Source organism: Pristiophorus japonicus, chromosome 1 (genome assembly GCF_044704955.1).
Source record: "Pristiophorus japonicus isolate sPriJap1 chromosome 1, sPriJap1.hap1, whole genome shotgun sequence".
Taxonomy (NCBI): Eukaryota; Metazoa; Chordata; class Chondrichthyes; family Pristiophoridae; genus Pristiophorus; species Pristiophorus japonicus.
This window is the reverse complement of record NC_091977.1, coordinates 219,744,251-219,763,278: the sequence shown is the minus strand read 5'-3', so window position 1 is coordinate 219,763,278 and position 19,028 is coordinate 219,744,251. Positions and strand designations below refer to the sequence as shown.

Here is a 19,028-nt window from a genome sequence, read left to right as displayed (position 1 = left end):
TCTTCTGGTGCTTAAATGCCACACAGAGGAATTCCTTGCAAGGATAAAACAGGCAAACTTCTTTTATCAAATAAGCCAGTCTCTTCCTATCAGCTGCAGTGACAAGTTTAGTAGTGGTAACAGTATCTGTATAATGTGATAGGGGGATTGTGTTAATTAATGTGGCTCTCATCTGTTGGAGGTGTCGCTCTTCATTAGCCTGTATTTTGCACACTGCCGTGCTTCATTTGTTGAATAAGGTGGTGAGGGGATAACCTAGCCAGCCGTGTTCGTTTGATCTCCTCACTACATATGTGATATAGAAGGCCTCATCTCTCTCTGTTCCCTGCCCTGTCCTGCTAATCCCAGCTGAGCTCATTATGATGTAGCCTTGCTGCCTCTCTTGGAGCCAGAGCTGTCCAAGCTAATTACTGGTAGCAGCAGAGCTAGCTGTTAAGGGTCTGGTGCGTATCTGCTAACACGGTCCTTGGAACTGACCTGGAGAGAGCACGGGGGAGTCACTTTCTTTCTTGCTGTGCACAGGCTGTCCTTGGGGGTTAGCATTGATCCCTTCACAGAGCTTTCAAGTAGTAGTGAGTATTAAATAAAGCATTAAAGAAAACTTGTGTTTTCTGAAACAAATACACAGAATATTGCTTTGATATTGCAGTTTGTGGGCTCTTAAAAGAAATTCCTCCAAAGCTAGCTTACTGTCTAGCCACTGCTTGTGTGTGTCTGTGTGTGTGTGTGATGTAAAGATGCGTGTTTAATGATTGAAGGTTTTTGTGATTTCACAGAAAGTAAGATCTTTTCGATCTGATATATTTTGTTGATTCGATTCCTTTAAACAAAAATCTAAAATTATAGAAAACAATAAATAAGTGAAATGCAAGAAAAATAATCTATGGCTGTAGTAATTCTAAAGGAACTCTGTACTCGTGTAGTATTTGTGACTGTTGCAAAAATGCATTTGCAGTAGATAAAGGAACATTGTTGTCTGGCTGGTTTTATTTACATTCTGAAATTTCTGGCTTGGAAACTATCTTTTCCACATTATCAAACTTGGTGGCAGACAGTAAATCTCCATTGGTGAAAAACTGCCAGGGATTTGCTGCCATTTCAAGTCATGTTTGTTGTCCAATTGCAACAAATAGCTTGGGCTGTTTTGAGATAACTGGGGTGATAACAGCTCTTCACCCTATTTTTGTCTGCAAGACTGTTTAACTTTAAAAAGTAAAGCTTCATTATGTACTGAAGAACAGTAATAATCAATTCTGACAAGTTAATATAATATTTTAGGAAAGCTTGTAAATAAAAAAAAATGTAATATTCTACTCCTAACCACACTAGAATTAAATATTTAAAAAATAGTATATTTGCAGTTGTAATATAACTAAGGTAGTGGAACAGTTTCTCTTTGAAATCCCAAAACAAGCATAAAAGATGATGTGCTTGTATTATAATTTTTTTTAAAAACGGTGATCATTTCCTACGGTAGCAATCTGACGTTAATATGCCATATATCAAATATTCACAAAAGCATAATGTCAGTTACTTTACACTCCTCGCATTACTGCTGAAAGCATTACGATAATCTTTTTATTCAGAATTATGTATTACTTCTGTATGAAAATTCCACAGAGTACACATAAGTGACAATGTCAGTCAACAAATAAAATATACTTTAGAAGGCAGTAACAGAATCATATTACAGGTCCGGTGTCAGCTTCCACAATGTATGTTAAGCTATGTTAAGCTTTTGCATTTTTATACACCAGGGGCAGCCTAATGGATATCTCATGGATATGAGATTATAGTCGGATTCTATTGTAGGAAAACAGATGGATCCACTGCATCTCTTACAGTGCAACTGTAGTGCAAGTAGTTTATTCTAACTGGTTGGTTCATTAATAACTAGAAAACTGTTGATTTTATTCGTCCCAGATTATAGAATGTTCTTGTATATTTTCTCACATGCTTTCCTTTCCCCGCACACTGACTTTACTCCACCAGGCCACTGTCAGTTCCTCAGGTCACCAATGCTGTCTACCTCATCTCATTGCTGTGTTCCTCCTTAGTCCTGCCACTGCTGTTACCAATGTCAAGTTGTCGTTCATTTCAAAATAAAATAATAAATCCAAAAATTGGTGTTAAGTATCTTGGAAAGACACATTTCATTACCTTTCCTGTCAACTCTGATATGTGATATGTTGGGTGTTCTTAGCCCAAATATTTTAAATAATCAAGGTGAAAAGTTATTTCTCCTGACTAAACTCCATTATTCCTTGCTCACCCAGATAGTAAAAAAAAACTTGCATTAATATAGCGCCTTTCATGACTTCAGGAGGTCTCAAAGCAATTTACAGCCAATGAAGTACTTTGAAGTGTAGTCAGTGTTGTAATGTAGGAAACACGGCAGCCAATTTGCATGGAGCACGATCCCACAAACATCAATGTGATAATGACCAGACAATCTGTTTTAGTGATGTTGGTTGAGGGATAAATATTGGCCAGAACACCAGGGAGAACTCCCCTGCTCTTCTTTGAAATAGTGCCGTGGGACTTTTTCCGTCCATATGAGAGAGCAAATGGGGCCTCGGTTTTAATGTCTCATCCCCGTCTTCCTGTAGGTAAGTGGAGACTATATCATCTCTCGCCTGATACTGCCTATAGTAATGCCCGAGTGCCCCCTCAGGTGGACGGAAAAGATCCCAACATCCGCCACAGTTTTGCGCACATTAATCCATCAGTGTCCCTTTGCAACATTTTTCTTCCATCTGCACTATTTACTGTGCCTGCTAACTGGGTTTCGTCAGCAAGCTTGAATATACGGCTCCCTATTGCTTCATCGAAGTGAAAAGCTGAGATCCCTGCAGGACATCACTAGTCACATTTTGCTGGTTGACATACATACCCATTATCCCTTGTCTGTAAATAATGTGGATAAATGTGAGGTTATCCACTTTGGAGGCAATAACACGAAGGCAGAATATTATCTGAATGGCGGCAGATTTGGAAAAGGGGAGGTGCAACGAGACCTGGGTGTCATGGTTCATCAGTCATTGAAAGTTGGCATGCAGGTACAGCAGGCGGTAAAGAAGGCAAATGGCATGTTGGCCTTCATAGTTAGGGGATTTGAGTAGAGGAGCAGGGAGGTCTTACTGCAATTGTACAGGGCCTTGGTGAGGCCTCACCTGGAATATTGTGTTCAGTTTTGGTCTCCTAATCTGAGGAAGGATGTTCTTGCTATTGAGGGAGTGCAGCGAAGGTTCAGCAGACTGATTCCAGGGATGGCTGGACTGACATATGAGGAGAGACTGGATCAACTGGACCTTTATACACTGGAATTTAGAAGGATGAGAGGGGATGTCATAGAAATGTATAAGATTCTGACGGGATGGGACAGGTTAGATGCAGGAAGAATGTTCCCGATGTTGGGGAAGTCCAGAACCAAGGGACTCAATCTTAGGATAAGGGGTAAGCCATTTAGGACTGCGATGAGGAGAAACTTCTTCACTCAGAGTTGTTGACCTCTGGAATTCCCTGCCGCAGAGAGTTGTTGATGCCAGTTCATTGGATATATTCAAGAGGGAGTTAGATATGGCCCTTACGGCTAAAGGGATCGAGGGGTATGGAGAAACATAGAAACATAGAAATTAGGTGCAGGAGCAGGCCATTCAGCCCTTCTAGCCTGCACCGCCATTCAATGAGTTCATGGCTGAACATGAAACTTCAGTACCCCCTTCCTGCTTTCTCGCCATACCCCTTGATCCCCCGAGTAGTAAGGACTTCATCTAACTCCCTTTTGAATATATTTAGTGAATTGGCCTCAACTACTTTCTGTGGTAGAGAATTCCACGGGTTCACCACTCTCTGGGTGAAGAAGTTTCTCCTCATCTCGGTCCTAAATGGCTTACCTCTTATCCTTAGACTGTGACCCCTGGTTCTGGACTTCCCCAACATTGGGAACATTCTTCCTGCATCCAACCTGTCCAAACCCGTCAGAATTTTAAACGTTTCTATGAGGTCCCCTCTCACTCTTCTGAACTCCAGTGAATACAAGCCCAGTTGATCCAGTCTTTCTTGATAGGTCAATCCCACCATCCCGGGAATCAGTCTGGTGAATCTTCGCTGCACTCCCTCAATAGCAAGAATGTCCTTCCTCAAGTTAGGAGACCAAAACTGTACACAATACTCCAGGTGTGGCCTCACCAAGGCCCTGTACAACTGTAGCAACACCTCTCTGCCCCTGTACTCAAATCCCCTCGCTATGAAGGCCAACATGCCATTTGCTTTCTTAACCGCCTGCTGTACCTGCATGCCAACCTTCAGTGACTGATGTACCATGACACCCAAGTCTCGTTGCACCTCCCCTTTTCCTAATCTGTCACCATTCAGATAATAGTCTGTCTCTCTGTTTTTACCACCAAAGTGGATAGCCTCACATTTATCCACATTATACTTCATCTGCCACGCATTTGCCCACTCACCTAACCTATCCAAGTCACTCTGCAGCCTCATAGCATCCTCCTCGCAGCTCACACTGCCACCCAGCTTAGTGTCATCCGCAAATTTGGAGACACTACATTTAATCCCCTCGTCTAAATCATTAATGTACAATGTAAACAGCTGGGGCCCCAGCACAGAACCCTGCGGTACCCCACTAGTCACTGCCTGCCATTCTGAAAAGTACCCATTTACTCCTACTCTTTTCTTCCTGTCTGACAACCAGTTCTCAATCCACGTCAGCACACTACCCCCAATCCCATGTGCTCTAACTTTGCACATTAATCTCCTGTGTGGGACCTTGTCGAAAGCCTTCTGAAAGTCCAAATATACCACATCAACTGGTTCTCCTTTGTCCACTTTACTGGAAACATCCTCAAAAAATTCCAGAAGATTTGTCAAGCATGATTTCCCTTTCACAAATCCATGCTGACTTGGACCTATCATGTCACCATTTTCCAAATGTGCTGCTATGACATCCTTAATAATTGATTCCATCATTTTACCCACGACTGAGGTCAGGCTGACCGGTCTATAATTCCCTGCTTTCTCTCTCCCTCCTTTTTTAAAAAGTGGGGTTACATTGGCTACCCTCTACTCGATAGGAACTGATCCAGAGTCTATGGAATGTTGGAAAATGACTGTCAATGCATCCGCTATTTCCAAGGCCACCTCCTTAAGTACTCTGGGATGCAGTCCATCAGGCCCTGGGGATTTATCGGCCTTCAATCCCATCAATTTCCCCAACACAATTTCCCGACTAATAAAGATTTCCCTCAGTTCCTCCTCCTTACTAGACCCTCTGACCCCTTTTATATCCGGAAGGTTGTTTGTGTTCTCCTTAGTGAATACTGAACCAAAGTACTTGTTGAATTGGTCTGCCATTTCTTTGTTCCCCGTTATGACTTCCCCTGATTCTGACTGCAGGGGACCTACGTTTGTCGTTACTAACCTTTTTCTCTTTACATACCTATAGAAACTTTTGCAATCCGCCTTAATGTTCCCTGCAAGCTTCTTCTCGTACTCCAATTTCCCTGCCCTAATCAAACCCTTTGTCCTCCTCTGCTGAGTTCTAAATTTCTCCCAGTCCCCAGGTTCGCTGCTATTTCTGGCCAATTTGTATGCCACTTCCTTGGCTTTAATACTATCCCTGATTTCCCGAGATAACCATGGTTGAGCCACCTTCCCTTTTTTATTTTTACGCCAGACAGGAATGTACAATTGTTGTAATTCATCCATGCGGTCTCTAAATGTCTGCCATTGCCCATCCACAGTCAACCCCTTAAGTATCATTCGCCAATCTATCTTAGCCAATTCACGCCTCATACCTTCAAAGTTACCCTTCTTTAAGTTCTGGACCATGATCTCTGAATTAACTGTTTCATTCTCCATCCTAATGCAGAATTCCACCATATTATGGTCACTCTTCCCCAAGGGGCCTCGCACAATGAGATTGCTAATTAATCCTCTCTCATTACACAACACCCAGTCTAAGATGACCTCCCCCCTAGTTGGTTCCTCGACATATTGGTCTAGAAAACCATCCCTTATGCACTCCAGGAAATCCTCCTCCACCGTATTGCTTCCAGTTTGGCTAGCCCAATCTATGTGCATATTAAAGTCACCCATTATAACTGCTGCACCTTTATTGCATGCAGTCCTAATTTCCTGTTTGATGCCCTCCCCAACATCACTACTATTGTTTGGAGGTCTGTACACAACTCCCACTAATGTTTTTTGCCCTTTAGTGTTCTGCAGCTCTACCCATATAGATTCCACATCATCCAAGCTAATGTCTTTCCTAACTATTGCATTAATCTCCTCTTTAACCAGCAATGCTACCCCACCTCCTTTTCCTTTTATTCTATCCTTCCTGAATGTTGAATACCCCTGGATGTTGAGTTCCCAGCCCTGATCATCCTGGAGCCACATCTCCGTAATCCCAATCACATCATATTTGTTAACATCTATTTACACAGTTAATTCATCCATCTTATTGCGGATACTCCTTGCATTAAGACACAAAGCCTTCAGGCTTGTTTTTTTAACACCCTTTGTCCTTTTAGAATTTTGCTGTACAGTGGCCCTTTTTGTTCTTTGCCTTGGGTTTCTCTGCCCTCCACTTTTCTTCATCCCCTTTCTGTCTTTTGCTTTTGCCTCCTTTTTGTCTCCCTCTGTCTCCCTGCATAGGTTCCCATCCCCCTGCCATATTAGTTTAACTCCTCCCCAACAGCACTAGCAAACACTCCCCCTAGGACATTGGTTCCGGTCCTGCCCAGGTGCAGACCGTCCGGTTTGTACTGGTCCCACCTCCCCCAGAACCGGTTCCAATGCCCCAGGAATTTGAATCCCTCCCTGGAGAGAAAGCAGGAAAGGGGTACTGAGGTGAATGATCAGCCATGATCTTATTGAATGGTGGTGCAGGCTCGAAGGGCCGAATGGCCTACTCCTGCACCTATTTTCTATGTTTCTATGTTTCTATCTCCTACCTCCTAACCAATTCCCTACCCATGTCAAAAGGTTGCCTTTAATTCCGTGTGCTATTTTCAAGAAAAAATAGAAGGGAAGGAAAGGAAGACATTAAGTTGAGCCACCATTTCTAAATATGCAGATGACACCAAATTGGGAGCATAGTCAATACTGTGGAGGACTGCAACAAATTACAACACGACATTAATAAACTTGTAGAATGGGCATATAATTGGCAAATGAATTTCAGCACAGATAAATGTGTGCTATAACATTTTGATAAAAATACAGAGGCCACATATTGGGCTCAATTTTCCCCAGTGATTTGCAGCATTTTTTTTTGAGCAGGCTGCTCTTTTTGGCCTAAGTTGAAAAACCACAGTTTCCCCAATCAGTTTGCACCAGTGTAACTCAGATGATTTTTTAGGTCAGTTTTTTTTTCAGCCAAAGGTGGCGTAACCAGCCACCTATACCAATTCTGCCCATTGAGGGAAGTTTGGCCAACTGAGAGTTACTCCAGTTCTGCTTAGGCCAGCGTATGTGGCCTCTCCAGAAAAACCTTCCGTAGATTTAAGGAAATCGGCGCAGGTAAGGAAATAGGCGCAACAGATGCCCAGAAACACTAAAAGAATTGAAAAATACATAGCAGCAACTTACCTCCAACCCCGCCCGAAGGGCTTGCTGGGGCATGCACAGACGCGCGCACACACATACACAATGCTTCACTTTGCAGCCTCAGCTCACATTATGTCCCTGGTTACCATGGCAGCCCGATCTTTTTGCCGCAGATCAAGGCTCCACCCCCAAAACTAAAGGTCGGGTTATGCCATGCCAAAATGAAGAAATCCAATGGGGAAACTTAGAATTTTTTTTTGGGTGTACTTTAGCCCCCAAAAATCGGGCGTAACTCTTCAAGTATGCAAAAAAAATGCTTTGGAGAAAATTGAGCCCGTTACTTGGAAAATAAGAATCTAAGTGGAGTAGATAGGGAAAAGGGAACCGGGAGTACAAATACACATATCACTAAAAGTTATGACATAGGTCAATAAAGCCATAAAAATGCAAACCAAGCACTGGGGTTTATTTCTCGAGATAAAGGGCTCAATTTTGGCCGAGCCCGTTTTCCAGCGCACTTACCGGAGTTGCGGCGCTTGTGTACGTTCCAAGATGCGCCGGAAAAAAATGTTGCAACTTTGGCCGCTGTCTGGCCTCTTCACTGCAGTCGCGCAGAGCGGCCAGTCGACTCGGGGGGTGGAGCCTGTTTTCTGCACATGTGCAGTGGAGAATGGTGATGTCCGCGCATGAGCAGTAGCGCTGCAAGTTGGCAATTGGCCATTTTTAAAGAGCTAGCTAGCTGCTTGTGTTTTCGTGCCAGAAGGAGTGCTGTGGTAGGAAAATCACTGCTGAATTCAAGAAGCAGTGCTCTGTTTGGTAAAGTCAGTGCTGCATGCCAACAGAAGTACCAGAAGAAGTGCTGTATTTGGGAAAAATCACTGTTGCATGCAAAATAAGTATTGTATGTTTGGAAAAATCACTGCTGCATGCTAGCAGGAGTGCTGTATTTGGAAAAATCAGTACTGTGTGTTTGGAAAAATCACTCTGCGTTGGAAAGGTGCTGTCTGTGAGTGTCTCGGAGCTGCTGCAGCAATACAGCAATGCAGCAACGTGGACCCAGAACAAAGAATTTCTTGCTGGAAGAAGTGGAGACACTAGTTAATGTCATTGAGACCAGATGGCAGGAGCTGGATACCAGCAGAGGTCACATAAAAGTGCCACCCAAAGAAATGAAGAAATGCTGGAACCAAGTTGCAGAAGATTTCAGCACATTGGTGAACACCAAGAGATCTGGAAGCCAGTGTAAAAAGAAATAGCAGGACCTTGGTCAAGTAGTTAGTGTAAGTAATATTTTCATTTATTCAGTGCAATTGCAATTGTAAATATGACCAGCTGTATATGTCCCACCCAGCAGAAAGACACTCTCTCTTTTTAAAAAAAAAAAATAAAAAAAAATTGCATTTTCATCTTTGCAGAAGAAATTGTTCCACAACAAAAGGGAAAGAACTCGAACAGGAGAAGGCCCGCTAAATCTGACGCACTGACACCCTTGGAAGAGAGGGTCGCTGCTTTGATGGGTCCTGCCTGGAGAAAAACAATCGGTACTGCACAAGCTGGGCCCACACTCGAGGGAGAGGGTAAGTCCTGAAAATTCATTGTGGCCCTTCGAATCAGCCTGCTGCCTGGCCTGCTATGTGTGATCCTACTCATGCCACCCATTCTGCCCCCTCCTCTGCTGCTAATCATTTGACTGTTCTGTTATATTTTGCAGAATCTGATGCCAATCCTGAAGATGCAGGAGAAGATTCAGACGCGGACGAGCCTGAAGACGAGAACATATTCCAAGCCAACCCTCCAGACCAACATGGGGGTGAGGGGGAGTTGGGTCAGCTGGATGAAGCTACGACTTATATACTGAATATGGAGCATGTGCAGTTCTCGGAGTTTTCAGCCCCTTCCATGACTAGTGATTTGAGTACTGATGGGACATTCCATGGTTTCACACATTCCGAGGTTGCGGGTCCCAGTAGTTGTCCGCTGAGACACTGTCACGGTGCATGAGGGAGGGTATGTGTGAGTTAGCTGCTGCAATAAGGGAACTCACCCAGACCATGGGCCCATTGACAGAATCAACTGCCACTCCCATTGCAATCTGAAGGGACCCAGGCCGGGCCCCTCCACATTAACGCATGACCCCCACCCCCCACCACCAGCCATCAAGAAATGCACATTAACTGAGATGTTGGAAGGAATAAGCTTGGTACCAAGCCCAAAATCACTGCGCCACCGCCTGCGGGTGGTGGAGCATCCAAGACCAAGCGCGGCGGGTGGTGTTAGACTAAGGGGGATGAGAGGAGGGTGCAGCTTTTCTTTGCTGCTGCTGTTGTTGTTGCTACTGTTGTAAATGTTCTCGCATTGAAAGTTTTTTGTAAGTTATGTAAATTTGCAAGTTTATAAGGGATCTTAAAGTTTTTCAGTGATCATAAAAAGTCATATTCAAGTAAAGTTTGATACAAGAATAATGTTATTACAGTAAAGTTAAGTACATTGTAAACTTTTGAATAAAATACATTTTACATTAAAACTGAATCATGTTCCATTAACAAAACACAACATTACGGAACAGCTCCAAAAAATAAACGTGTCCATATGCAATAGTTGTCGCTGAGCTCTCAGGCATCAATAAAGCGTTTACGGATGAGCTGCTGGCGCAAGGCTCGAGCAATCGTTAAAGGAGCATGATGGCTCGCCCTCCTCTGCTGTCGTGCTCCGGCCTCAGGCACTTGCATGGTTTCTTCATCCTCATCATCATCATCCTCCTCCTCCTGCTCATCACCTGCATCTTCCACATAATTATCATCAGCCACTCTCACCGCAGGTGGGTCTTCCACTACCAGCTGCTGCCTCATGATGGCTAAGTTATGCAGCATACAACAGTGAACTGACCGACAATCTCGGGAGTATTGCAAGTAACCTCCGGAATGGTCCAGGCATCGGAAACGCCGTTTCAAGATGCCAATGGTTCTCTCTATGATGCTGCGCGTTGTAATGTGCAACATGTTGTATTGACGGTCAGCTTCTGTCCGGGTTACGCGTAGGAGTGTCATGAGCCAGGTGGCTCCCAGAAGCCAGCTCTGCCATTCTGGCTGCTGCTCAAACAAGGCATATATAACGCTTTCGTGTAGGATGAATGCATCATGGGTGCTGCCAGGGTATCTTGCATCGACTGACATGATGCGATGCATGTTGTCTCACATGAGCTGCATATTAATGGAGTGGAAGCCTTTTCTATTCCTGAACAGCTCGGCATCCTTGCGATGTGCGTACAATCAATGCAGCACTGTACCTTTGGGAAGTCAGCAATCCTTGAGAACCCCACAGTCCTGTCATGGATTGCTTGGGCGGTCATTGGAACTTGATGAAGTCATTCCTCCGCGCATACAGTGCAGCCGTGACCTGGCGAATGGAGACATGTATTGCATGTTGAGCGATGGCGCACACATCTCCAGTTGTAGCTTGAAACGATCTAGAGGCATGGAATGAAAGTGCAGCTGTAACCTTCACTTCAACTGACAAAGCAGTTCATCTGACACTTGGCTGCAGCAACTCGCAGATCTCACGGACAACTTCTCGGCGGAAACGCAGCCTTTTAACACATTCTGCATCACTCAAGTGCAGGTACAAACGCCTGACTTGAAATTGCCGAGGTGGGTAAGGCCTCCTGTCCAGCAGCCTATGGGTTCTGATGTGATGAGCTCTAATCAATTGTCTCCTACGTAGCACAATGATGCAGAACGCTTGCAAAAGGTATGGCATTGTCAATATTGCCCCCATACTTAAAGTTAAACGTTCAAAGAAGGTCAAAACGGCAGGAAAGCAGGCAGAACAGGTTCGCAGTTATCTCTCTCTCTCTCTCTCTCTCTCTCTCTCTCTCTCTCTCCTTCCTAAGATCTGTATGGATGGACCACACCCAAAGATCTTTTGTCCTCTCCTCTCTCCCTCCCCTCCTTGAGTATTATGACTTCGCTCTCTCTCCTCCTCCCTCCCCCTTGAGTCTTGTGACCCCCCCCCCCTCCCCCAGCCTCTCTGTTGAATTGCAGCCTCTCCCTCTCTGTGGCTCCCGATGCTTGCCTCTCCCTCCCTGCCCCCCCCGCACCCCTTTCCCCCCCCGCCTCTCCGTTGAATCCCAATGCCGGCCATTTCACTCGCTCCTCGCCCCACAGCTTCTCCGTTGATTTGCTTGCAGCCTCTCCGTTGAAGCCCAATGCTAACCAGTTCACACGCTCCCGTCCCTAGCCCAGGCCGAGTGGCCTCCCACACCGGCCCGTTGCCTTCCCGTCCCGAGTGCAGAAAGGTGAATTTCAGTTTGAAGTTGAAGGTCGGACTTTATTTTTTTATTTCTTATAGAATTGTTAGTAGTTTTTGTTGGCAAACATTGCTAAGGGTTAGGCTTGGTTGGTTTAGGTCCAGGTCCTCTCCGCTTCTTGCCCCATCCCAGACCGAATGGTCTCCGACGTACTTACCAACGCTGATTTCTTTATCTCTCCGCAAGAGTTTTCTGAAGTGGCCACATATACTGACAGAAGTAGAAATGGAGTAATTATTATCTGGCCAAAGTTGCCTAAATGGGCAGAACTGGTGTAGGTGGCTGGGAACATCCCCTTTTGAGAAAAAAAAATTAACCTAAAAAAAACGTAACTAAGTGAGTTATGCTGGTGCAAATTGATTGGGGAAACTGGGGATTTTTAAGTTACACCAGAAAAAGCAGCCTACTCCAAAAAAAAACGGAGCAACTCCTGGCCAAAATTGAGCCCATAATATTGAGAAATAGAAAAGTTATGCTAAACTTGTATCAAACCTAGGTTAGACTGCATGGAGCACCATGTACAATTCTGGTTGCAATATTATAAAAAGGATATAGAGGCACTGGGTAGGGTGCAAAAAGAATTTACAAGGGTGATACCAGAAATGCGAGGTTACATCTATCAGGAAAGGATGAATAGGCTGGGTCTCTTTTCTCTTGAAAAGAGAAGGCTGAGGGGTGACCTAATAGAGGTCGATAAAATTATGAAATGTTTCCACTTGTGGGGAAGAGCAAAACTAGAGGCCATCAATAGAAGATAGTCACCAAGTAATCAAATAGGGAATTCAGAAGAAATTTCTTTACCCAGAGAGTGGTGAGAATGAGGAACTTGCTACCAAAGGGAGTGGTTGAAGTGAATAGTTTAGATGCATTTAAAGGGAGGCTTGATAAGTATTTGAGGGAGAAGGGAATAGAGGGTTATGCTGATAGATTTAGATGAGGTTAGACGGTAGGAGGCTGGAGTGGAGCATAAACACTGGCATGGACCTGTTGGGCTTAATGGCCTGTTTCTGTGCTGTATATCCTTTGTAATGTAATAATCTTGTATTCTAAAGATAATATATGTGCATCGACTGGTATTTGTTGGTGCGCTCTTGTTCCAGGACTTCATACTGCAAAATCACAACTCAATATCCACCTACAATGGTGGGGATTGGAATATGTCTTCGTGGAGCCACGGAGCTGTGCACAGTGACACAGATTCTTTCTCCGAGCAATGTTGCAGCATAAGAATGAGAATCCCTGACAAACACAAGTAACTTCATCTCAATATATCTTTATAACATGTTAGATTATATAGCAATTCTGATGAATTCTCCTGTTAAGTGTTGAGATCTAAGATCAATTTTTGGAACTGCTAGCCCAAAGAAATAACAGTGATCACTTACCAATGGAAGGAAGATCGTGTGAGAAGCACAGCTCTTCAATGGCAGGTGAAAAGAAGAGGATATCTACAAGTAATTTAGGATTTCTTTTAAAATTGTCAGCCAAACAGAATTTTTAGATTTTGCAGTTGTGCCCCTGCTGTGTTTTGCTGCAACCTAATGGTGTTAGACTTTGAGTTTAATGAAATTTAATATAGTTAAAGGAATTGCTTAGTTAATGTTTTATCTAGATTGCTTGCGGGTGTTGGGACTAATGAGTGCCCTTTGCCCTGGTGAACAAAAAAAGCAGTGTGGATGCAAGAGGCTATCTGAAAGGAATATGTAATTTGTGGTGATACCTTGGGTATGTTGAACATTTATGAATGATAAAAGATAGCTAATGTGGAACTTTTTTCCACAATTATTTATTTACTTGGTATAAATGCAAAAAAATAAAGGAAGTGCGAACAGATAGCATTGTTCACAGTGAGTCAGAGGTTACACTGCTGCAAGGCAAAGGGGGAAGTAGGATGCACATCACGACTGAAATAATCTGGAAAGAAGTTGTACGAGATCAGCTGAGAGTGTGTAAATTAAGTGTCTTTTGATTAGTTCTGGGAGAATAAATATTTTGCAAGATGAGACTCCCTGCAAGGCCCCTTACTCTTAGGAAGTGCGGACCAGAGAGGCCAGCGCAGTGGGACGCACGCCCAGCTCACAATTATCAAAATCGTACAAACTCATCAAACATAATGGCACCAGGGTGACCAAGGCTGGGAACTCAACATCCAAGGGTATTCAACATTTAGCAAGGATAGGCAGAGAGGAAAAGGAGGCAGGGTGGCGTTGCTGGTTAAAGAGGAAATTAATGCAATAGTAAGGAGGGACATTAGCCTGGATGATGTGGAATCGATATGGGTGGAGCTGCGGAATACCAAAGGGCAGAAACCGCTAGTGGGAGTTGTGTACAGACCATCAAACAGAAGTAGTGAGGTTGGGGACAGCATCAAACAAGAAATAAGGGATGTGTGCAATAAAGGTACAGCAGTTATCATGGGCGACTTTAATCTACATATTGATTGGGCTAACCAAACTGGTAGCAATGCGGTGGAGGAGGATTTCCTGGAGTGTATTGGGGATGGTTTTCTCGACCAATATGTCGAGGAACCGGCTAGAGAGCTGGCCATCCTAGACTGGGTGATGTGTAATGAGAAGGGACTAATTAGCAATCTTGTGCGAGGCCCCTTGGTGAAGAGTGACCATAACATGGTAGAATTCATTATTAAGATGGAGAGTGACACAGTTAATTTGGAAACTAGGGTCCTGAACCTGAGCAGGAAACCCATCCAACGCATACATAATGTTAATGGCCCATCCAGCCCGCTTGGAAACCCAGGCTAGGCAGACGTTGCAAATACCAAAGCTAATTTTTCCTGATCAAGAAACAAATTCAAGAGATCGACACATCCGAGCCAGGTTAACATTAATGGGCCCACCAAAATATGACAGAGATATCAAGCCCGCCAAAAATTAAACAAAGAATCGGGGCTGATTTGGCGCGAAGATTAGAACGGCCCCAAAGTATAACTGGGGCCCTGCTTTAATGAAGTTTATGCATAGCATCATAGAGCATCAAGAAGGGAGAAAGGAGACCACTGCAGCAGTTTTAACAAGCTTCTTCAGCCTCGACGACACTCCCGGGGCCACACTGCCCTACTACCGAAAGAAGGAGGAAAAACATTATCACAGCAGAAAGCAGCCCTAATAACTTCGGACAGCGCCATTGCGGCAACAACTGACCACAGCCAGCGTGGTAACATCGAAAGCACTGCGATCGGCCAATTCCAAAATCAAAACTCTTCAAAAGAAACCGAAGATTCGAAAGTTTCCACTCTAAAATCTAGTCCAAGTTACCAACAGGTGAAACATTACCTAAAAAGACTTTAAAACCTATTTCTAACGGAAGAAAGCGGGTACTCACCCCATAAGTCCAATACGCGCCCTACCGCATCAGCGGACACCACCCAACTAAAGACTGCGCAGTCAGAAGTCCTCTACGACGTTCGGGGTACAGCAAGCAGAACCTACAGAGTCCAGTGAACCCCGAAATTGTGAACCACTGCCAATGGATAATAAAGGATTGGTGAGCATAAACCCTGTCTGCCCTGGATTCTAACCTAGTCAGAGTTAGGCATTGGGAGGTGGGAGGTGTATTATTTCTGTAACCCCTTTTGAATGTGTGGTGAAGTATTCTTTATTCTAGTCATTTCAAGCTTGACATTGTACTTTTCTTGTCTGTAATAAAATCAAAGTTCTTTGCACCAAAACAGCTGTCTCTTGCACTTTGTCACATCCCCCAAATAAACCCAAAGTCTCGAACCCAGGGAGTGGGAGTGATTCGAACCGCTCAGAAGGTCAGAGGTGAACCCCTTACAGTAGTCCAACCTCCACATACAAATTTTCTATCCAATTTGTCTGACTTTGTTCCAACTTAGACCTTACAGATACTTTGTGCTTAGATTCCGCTTTGTATCAACTCAATCTCTTTGCTGCGGCCTCCTTACAAAAGAACTAGGCTATGTGACAGGACCTACACATACAGAAGGAGGTGAGGGAAGCAATATCAAGCAAACTCTACATTGAAACAATGAGAAACATAATACCTATAGTAAACCCATTTCCCACCTCTTCCTATTTAAATTTAATCAAGTGTTAGTAGATCGCAACATTACTGTTGAGTTGCTGAAAGTTATTGGGTATGGTGGTATTCCTTGCCTCGCTGAAAGATGTGTGGGACTGAAAACCCCTGAAGGAAAGAAATTTTGAGGGAAAGTTGGGATTATAGACAAATTTGAGAGCTGCATGCCCTACCACCTTAGGTGAACAACTGCATATAACCGTAGGAATATTTGTAGGTAGTTAAATATCAAGGTTATGTTACCCTGAGTATTTGAATACCATTTTCCGTGTACTGCGAACTCGCCACATAGAGCAGGATGGTGATTGCCAATTCTCTTCAGCACTAACCTCAGTGGTGTGTGCACAATTGGAAGAGGTGGGGAGCACTTAATTTCCAACTGGTGTTCGCATACCCCAAGTCGCTGGGAGGTCCAGTTTAGCTGCCCCACCACTGGGAAACAGTTAAAAGGAAGCTGATAAAAGGGGTATAAAAAATTGCCCCTTTAATCTTTGGGGGGGGGGGGGGGGGCGGGTTACAGGCCACAGTTGCAACCTGTGACCGCATCAATCAGGTCTCATTTGCACTGTGCAGGGGTTGCATCTTTTCACTCGGAGTACTGGCCTCCAACTTGGTGTGAGAAGTCTGAGGCCCAGGATGTATTGGGAGTCCCCACTTTCAGCCCCGCCCACTCTAATGTGGATGCCCCTGTGAGGGGCAGATGGATATTTCCCACTAGGCCTATGAAGCTGGGATCTGACATCATCGGAGGAGCTTTCGGTCATTGCGAAGTTACGGCAGAAAGGCTGAGGAATTTCAACTCCATTGTGTATTATTACCATATATACTGTAAAGCAATACACTATGGAGGTGGAAAAACTGTACAGTGATTTCTTGTGACATTTTCTTCAGTAAACTTCTTTTTTTTCTTTTGCTGCAAACAGAAATTCATCTCTTTTATTTCATGGCTGGCCTGACTTTCTGCAGCATACCACTCAATACATCAATAATCCCTTGCCAAAACCTCCCGCTTTACTGCTGTCTAGACGTTTGCATCAGAGAGGAAACGTTTTAATGCAAAAGAACTGATAAATTTTCAAAGCATTTAGGAAAAGCAACTGAAATTTTTTTTCTTTCGAGTGCATTTCTTTGTATGGATTTGTGATGGAGTACTTTGGAAGGGGGAAGGAAACTGAAGACTGAAGCACGTTACTTGAAGCAGTGAAATTAGATCACCTTGCATCTGGAACACTTCGCTTACTGAGACTTTGAGTCACATGGCCACTGCTGTGAATTCCCACCAGCCCTTCAAACACTTTTGTTGAAGTATGTGCAAAATAAATGCTGTCTAGTGATCTTATCAGCTCATCTGTTCTCTGCTCCATGGTTATAATAGCATTATGGTAGGTCAGAGGAGGCCAGGGTAAGTTTGCATCTCTTGAGATTAAGTCTGTTTTTTTTGACCGAGGTAAGGATTTTCTTAAAAGTCTGAGCTAGTGAGACAGTAAACTCCTTTCAGTCTGACCTTTGTGAAATGTATAATTTATTGCTTGATGACAGTTTCATGTGCTGGTGTATTGTACTTTACTGAAATAACTATTTTAAAAGGGATCTAGAATAGATGGTTGTGAGGACTGTGATGTTTAGTCATTGAATATATACCAGATAGAGATAAATAGATTTTTGGATATTAAGGGATATGGGGGGATAGTGCAGAGAAAGGTGGAGTTGAGGTAAAAGATCAGCCATGATCTTATTGAATGACGGAGCAGGCTCAAAGGGCCGAATGGCCTGCTCCTGCTCCTATTTCTTATGTTCTTGTGGTACTTATGGTATGTTGTGCAACCCTTTAGTAAAGACCAGGACTATCTTTCACTGATATTCCGTGATTTCTGGTAGAATGTTCATTGTTCTCTAATTGGTAAGTATGGAATATCATTTGTTCCAGTATGCCAATACTCCAATTATCGTGCAATGGCTCTGAAATCTAGTTTCAATTTTACAATATTCTTCACCTAAGTTTGCTCTTGAACTGGCCAAGACTGGAACAAATGCATGGTTTTGTAGATATCTCACTGCTGATTTAGTGTCGGGTGGTTTGGGTTCCTGAATGCCAGTATCTCCAGAAATGCAATAGGCAGTAGTGTGCACAACATCATGCTTTATGTGAGGTATTCTGGTGAGAATCATGCATATGTCCTAAAACTTCAAAAAAAATAACAGGGCTGTGTTGTGTATGTAAATAAACAGACTAACTTGATTGGTTCACCGCTCCCTTGCCCCCTTTGACGAAATTTGTAACTCTCCATCATGATACTTTTCTTTGGCCCAAAATATTTCTCTTGGGCACTTACTGCTTTGTCGTAGGATTCCGTGTCTTCGATTTGGCTAAAGATGCGTTGGCCTTCGGTGCCGAGGCAGTAGATAAGTATTGCACGGTGGCGAGATGGTGTTACGCTGTCGCCGTCTAACCCACTCGCCATGATGTACGTAGAAAAGCTTTTTATCTATCTCGGCCACGGAATTGGAGTCCCCAGGTGTGGAGAGGAAAGGTGGGGGAGGGGAGGGAGGTTCATTTGATTCATCCTCGTCGCCAAATTATGTTGTGTACAGAAATAAACAGACTAACAGGAGTAATGTAACTAACTCTGTCCTTTATAGCAACTCCCAAAATGGTGTCCCGAACCAGCATGTTTACAGCAGTGTGTGAATAGCTCCTGCAGAGCCCTAATGCCTGTCCAGTGAGAGTTTGTGTAACAAACAAATAGAGTATGAACACAACAGGCTGGTTATGCTAGCTCAAAATTATATGAAATTTGTTTCTGGTGCAGAATCACAACTGATATTTGGAATGGTGCCCGAAGAGTATTTTGTGGAGAGGATTTGCTGTATGTAATTGGTTAATAGAAGTTACATATTGAAGAAGGTGAGATTGTCAAGGTTGATAGAAAAGCACAAACTAATTTTCAGAGAATATCTGCTTATCTAACTGTCTAATATCATCTAGCACAACAGAGAAAATTTTATCCATGCACCACAGCTTCCAGTGAAGGAAAAATAAGTAATCAAATCATTAATGCACAAATAATTGCTGTTAATTACCACAATGAGTCTG

The 19,028-nt window shown here is 43.6% G+C and overlaps 1 protein-coding gene across 5 annotated transcripts in view; it reads left to right on the top strand.

Annotated features, from left to right (window-relative positions):
- cntln (centlein, centrosomal protein) overlaps nucleotides 1–19,028 on the top strand; it is a 559,253-nt gene that overhangs the window by 211,171 nt on the left and 329,054 nt on the right. The gene's annotated exons all lie outside the window — the stretch shown is intronic.